The 6,072-nt window shown below is 40.6% G+C and overlaps 1 protein-coding gene across 2 annotated transcripts in view; it reads left to right on the plus strand.

Moving 5' to 3' along the window:
* Positions 1-6,072, plus strand: part of LOC136330875 (testis expressed protein 56-like) — a 37,151-nt gene that overhangs the window by 28,226 nt on the left and 2,853 nt on the right. The gene's annotated exons all lie outside the window — the stretch shown is intronic.

A 6,072-nucleotide genomic window follows, 5' to 3' on the forward strand; every position in this document is an offset into this window, starting at 1 on the left:
AATATAGTCCTCTATATCTCCCTTCTTGTGGTGAGGCTGAGGTGCAGCCTGACAAACAGAATTAGCATTTTCATAGGCTAGTTGTTTTATTAAAACCTTTCCCACATTTTTATCCCCTACTATTCTTTCAACTGCTTGAATTAGCCATAAGACAAAGTCTTGAAATTGCTCGTCTGCACCCTGCCTAATTTTACCAAATTCTTCTGGTTTGGTCCCTGGAATAGGCAGGCATTTCCATGCTTGTGTGGCTAGTTGATTAATTATATCATAAATAGCTGGTCGATACTCTAATTGAGTTGCCGTATGGGCATATTGTCCTTCTCCAGTTAACATATCTACAGTAACAGCAACCTCCTCTTGCTGATTTTTCTCATCCAGCTCTATAGCCTTTTCATGAAAGTCTGACTTCCACAACAAATAATCACCCCCGGAGAGACAAGCACGAGCAATCGCCTTCCAGTCATTTGGGGGAAGAGCCTTTGCACTAATAGTATCTAATAAACCAAGTGTAAAAGGGGCAGTAGGCCCATACTGAGCACAAGCAAGTTTAAGCTCTTTCAGAGTTTTAAAAGGTACAGGTTCATGTTCTCACACTAGTCTCCCCATATCATCCTGTCTTTCCACAATAGGAAAACAGGCAAAACCATCTATTGTTTCCCCTATATTTCGAGCCTGGTCTATAGATTGTTGGAGAGGAGATTTCCCAGATTTTGAGCTATTGACTATGGAATCAGCCCGATAAGGGAACGGAGGAGCAGAGGGTTGAATGTAGGAAGGAGCTGAAGGCAGCGGAGGCCCCGCGGCTAAGGTAGCCATAGCCACGGATTTTTCATCCCCCCTGTCATCCTCAGACTTCAAGTTATCCTCATATTCACATCCCTCTGTTTCCGGCTTACCCTGATACTCTTCAGACAACGATTTGTCTTCATATGGAAACATTTTTACAAAAAGGTCCCTTATTTTTTACCCTATCTGTCCCATATTCTTTTACTCCCAACTACACTTTCCCCAAAAACTTTCTTTACTCACTGTGCGCACTTCACTTTGGGGAGTTCCGTCACCTTACTTCAGTTTTAGTTTCCTCGTACTCATACTCAAGTCCCTGTTCGGGCGCCACTTGCCGCGGACCAGCGCAGCTCCAAATAACGGTGCGGAATTGAGGAAACACACTTGTCAAAACAAAACCGATGGGACCGGGAGGACTCTTCAAACTGCCTGGCAGTATCTGAGTGCCTCACAGCCCCAGTTCGCTTTATTATACAGACCTATGCAAATCAAGGACCCTGATACAAAGTTGCACATCAAAGGCTAAGACAGGAACTCTCCCAAGGCAAAAACAGGATACATTAGTGAAATTTACAAACATCTGAAACAAAGAGTCAGAGGAGGGTATGTATATTGCTTCCTGCATCCCAAGGAAGGAAGTGGAGTGGGTGCAAACACAGAGCATCAAAGCCAAATATGGAGATGGAGGGGGTAAAACTTAGCCCCCTGCCAAGCCTCGAATCTATAATGGCTTTTTGCCATTAACGGTCCACAATAGTTTCCTGTTTCTTTGAATGTCTCATAAATGTTTGTTGAAAATTGGGCATTTAGAAAAGAAAAAAAAAAGCCAGTTGTCCCAGTGTTTGTATATGAGTATATATCATCTTTTATATTTAGTGAGCTCATGAATTGAGAACAGTCCAGGTCTTCTCAGCTCTTTTCTGGGCACTTTCTGTCTGAGCCTGTGTCTGTATTTTATTTTGGGTTTTTAGAAGTATTTCCCATGGCTGCTATTAAATTCTTGATTTCCTACAGAGTCTCATTCTAGCTTTTTCTAGGGGCCTAAAATGTTCTATTGTATTCCTTTATGTGTTATGTTGCTTGTTTGTTTTTTCTGAATTCACAGGTCTGCCATTAGCTTCTACTTTGTATGAGTTTCACTGCTTGTCACTGCCTCCATGGCTTCTACCATAAGATCCAAAATATGCTAATGCTTCCCATCTGAGCATTGAGTCAGGCAAGATAGCAACCAATCCCTCAAGTATCTCATGGACAGGCCAGAATCTTACAAACAAGTTCTACCCCAAGGGAGGGAGCTACTAATTAGGCTAACTCCTTTCAAGCACACCATGCAGGGGAGTGGTTGGGCCGATGGCGAAAAAATGCCAAAAATTTCCTATTATCTTTAATGTGGTATTTTACTTTTTTAAATTAAATTTATTGGGGTGATATGGTCAGTAAGGTCATGTACGTTTAAAGTGCACATTTCTATGATACATGATCTGTGTATTGCATTGCGTGCCCACCACCCAAAGTCAAATCATTTGTCACTATATACTTGGCTCTCTTTATGCTTTACTATCTTCAATCCCTTTCCCTGATAGCTAACATACCATTGTCTGAGTTTCAGTTTTATATCCCACATATGAGTGAAATCATATGGTTCTTAGATTTTTCTGACTTATTTCACTTAGTCCATCCATGTTGTCATAAATGACAGTACTTCATCTTGTCTTTTTGCTGAATATTCCAGTGTATACATGTACCATATCTTCTTTAGCCAATCCTCTCTTGAAGGACATTTTGGTTGTCTCCATGTCTTGGCCACCACAAATAATGCTGCAATGAACATAGGGTTGCATATATCTCCGTGAATATGTTTTTGAGATTTTGGGTAGATAACCAAGATGAACTGATGGGTCATATGGCAACTCTGTTCTTAATATTTTGAGGAACTACTATACTGTTTTCTATAATGGCTGTACCAGTTTACATTCCCACCAGCAGTGAATGAGGGTTCTTTTTCTCTACAACCTCTCCAACATTTATTACTTGTCTTGTTGATAATTGCCATTCTAACAGGTGTGAGTTAGTAACTCATTGTAGTTTTTATTTGCATTTCCCTAATAGCTAGTGAAATCGAACATCTTTTCATATCTGTTGGCTGTTTGTGTGTCCTCTTGGAGAGGTCTGTTTGGTTCCTTTGCTCATTTTTTAATTGGATTGTTTGGTGTTGAGTTGTATGAGTTTTTTATATATATTTTGTATATTAACCCCTTGTTGGGTTTTTAAAAAAATATTTATGTTTATTCATTTTAGAAAAGAGAGAGAAGGCGGGAGGAGCAGGAAGCATCAACTCCCATTTGTGCCTTGACCAGGCAAGCCTAGGGTTTTGAACCGGCGACCTCAATGTTCCAGGTCAACGCTTGATCCACTGCCACCACAGGCCACGCATTAATGCATTCTTTATCTCATTTACTACATTCTTCAGCTCCAGAATTTGGTAATTTTTTATAGTTTCAATCTCTTTGGTAAAGTCTTCCTTTGGTTCATTAATTTTCTTCCAGATTTCATTGAATTGCCTTTTTGAGTTTATTTTGTATCTCATTGAGTTTCCTCAAATTGCTATCTTGAAATCTCTGTCATTTAAACCACAGTTTTTAATGACTTTGAGTTTGGTTTCTGGAGACATCATTTTCTTTCTGGGTTACCTTATTTTTTTTTTTATGTATTATTCCTCTGCTAGCACATTTGAAGTACTGAGCTCTTGTTTAGTTACTGTTTTGATCCTAACAATTCAGCAGGTTGATATAGATTTTCTTTTGTTTTCCAGTAGATAATACGATAGTGCAAATTCTTGTTTTCTTTTATCTCTGTTACTTATGCTTTCAGGGTCTTGATGAGAGAAATGTTGCTTTTGTTGTGAAAATTGACTATTGGGTGATGGGGTGGTGGATTTCTCCACTGTGTCCAGGTTAGCTTGGTCTCAGGACACCACATCCATGGTGGGTGGTGAGGGAGGGGAGAGCCAGGCTCACAAGCCTGCAGCACTGCGTACTTGTTACAAATGGCTCTCAGTGCCTCTGTGTTCGGTTCCTCCCCAGTGCTGCTACTGTGCTCTCATAATGGTGGTGGTGGGGGGTGTGGCTTCTTGGGTACTAATGTTGCTTCTGTCCCTCTTACCCTCCACTGGGCCATAATGTGTGGGCTGCATTGTGGGAGCCACACACTGAGTACACTGCTATGCAGCAGTTGCCAAACTACCTCTGTGGACACCATCTTTATTCTGCCTCCCCTACACATTCCAATACACCCACCTGCAAATGTACTTATGTGTGGATCTCTCAGGTGTGTTTGTGTTGAGATGAGTCTTTGTTAGATTGTAGATGTCCTACTCACTATAAATTAAGGGGAGATACAAAGGAGTCTTCTCACTCTGCCATGATGCTTACATCTCTTTCTTTCAGTGTATTTTTCTGTATGTGGAGCACACTTTTAAGAATTGCTTTAAAGCCTTCATGTAATAATTCCAACATTTAGGTCATATCAGCCTTTTTGTCACTTGAGAGTGTCCACATTATTATGGTCTTCTGCATGTCAAATAACTTTGGATTTTGTCGTGGACATTATAAATATTATGTTGTATGGCCAGTGTCCTGTTGAAATTATCTGGATAGTGTTGATGTTTTTGTTTCCAACCTAGTTAGGGCCAGACTACAAGCTCTCTCTTGATCTTGTGTGGGTGGTGGTTAAAATCATTTAGTTTTGAAAGCTTTTGATATGTTGGTTTGAGTCTGCCCCACTCAGAAACCTGATGCTTCTGTGGGCTCCCACACAGAATTAGGGGAATGTCTCTTTCTCTGCTCTGGGAGTTTCTACTCACTCTCACTCTTTTGCCCCTAAGGGATCTTTCTTAGGATATTTTACTTAACCTCAATTTTATTTAGCCAGCCATATCATGGCCACTATTGTACTACTCCACAATGGAGGTTTGCTTTTGGAACAGGTCACATATGCAGGAAAGAGATCTCAGAAAGATTTTCCTTACTCCCCACAGTCTGATTCTTCCCTGAGCTGATGCTTGTCCATACTGATGCCCCAACACAATCCATCTATTTTCAATGTCTGCATCCTCAACTTTTTTCTGTATTTTTCTCAAGAGATTTTAGTTGAAACTAGTGGGAGGAATAATCAGTCATTGTGGACATAGTGGAACTGGAACTCTGCAAATTTCCTGGGTGTTTGACCCTAGAAAAGCTACTTAAATCTCTATGCCTCTGCATCCCTACTTGTAAAATGGTGGCTGCAACAGTACCTACCTCAGTTTTAATTTTTAGCATTGTTTTTTTGAGAATACAATGTGATTATGGGCATTATGCACTATAAGTGCTCAATAAACATGAATAGTTACTACTATTCATGTATGTTCTCAAAATGTAAACATTTTGGATTAGGATTACTGGAATAAAAAAAATTAAGAACTAAAAAGTTATAGGTTTGTTGGGTTGGCCACCTGGATGCTGATGCTTGAAGGTTAAAAAGGAAAAAGGGTATTTAGAAGAGCAAGATATTTTGTGCCAATTTTGCAGCCACTGGAATCGTACCCTCATTCTTTTCAATTGATATATTATGGCAGGAATCAAAACAGCATCTCAAGGACAGTTAGGTAACTTGCAGGTATGCCTTTTATAAAATCTGAGTTAAATAAGAATGAAGACAATACAGGGTGGGGCAAAAGTAGGTTTACAATTGCTCCTATGGAAAATAAAGCAATAGTTAATAAATAATACAAGAATAAACTTGTGCATACTCACAACTGTAAACTTACTTTTGCCGCACCCCTAAAATACTGATACAGAACACTGCTTACAGTGAAATAACCCAATTTTCCTTTTATGCCTTTTTATTAAATTACTGGATGGCCCTGGCTGGTTGGCTCAGCAGTAGAGCATTGGCCTGGCATGTGGAAATCCCAGGTTCAATTCCTGGTCAGGGTACACAGGAGAAGCAACCATCTACTTCTCCACCTCTTCACCTCTTCCTTCGCACTCTCTCCTCCTTCCCCTCCCACAGCCATGGCTCGAATGGTTTTAGCAAAGTTAGCCCTGGGCACTGAGGATGGTTCCCTGATTTCACCTAAGGTGCTGGAATAGCTCGGTTACCAAACAACGGAGCAGTAGTCCCAGATGGGCAGAGCATCGCACAGGTAGAAGGCTTGCCGGCTTGCCGGGTGGATCCTGGTTGGGGTACAGGCGGGAGTCTCTCTCTGCCTCCCCACCTCTCACTTAATAATAATAAATTACAGGA

This window comes from Saccopteryx bilineata, chromosome 3 (assembly GCF_036850765.1).
Source record: "Saccopteryx bilineata isolate mSacBil1 chromosome 3, mSacBil1_pri_phased_curated, whole genome shotgun sequence".
Taxonomy (NCBI): Eukaryota; Metazoa; Chordata; class Mammalia; order Chiroptera; family Emballonuridae; genus Saccopteryx; species Saccopteryx bilineata.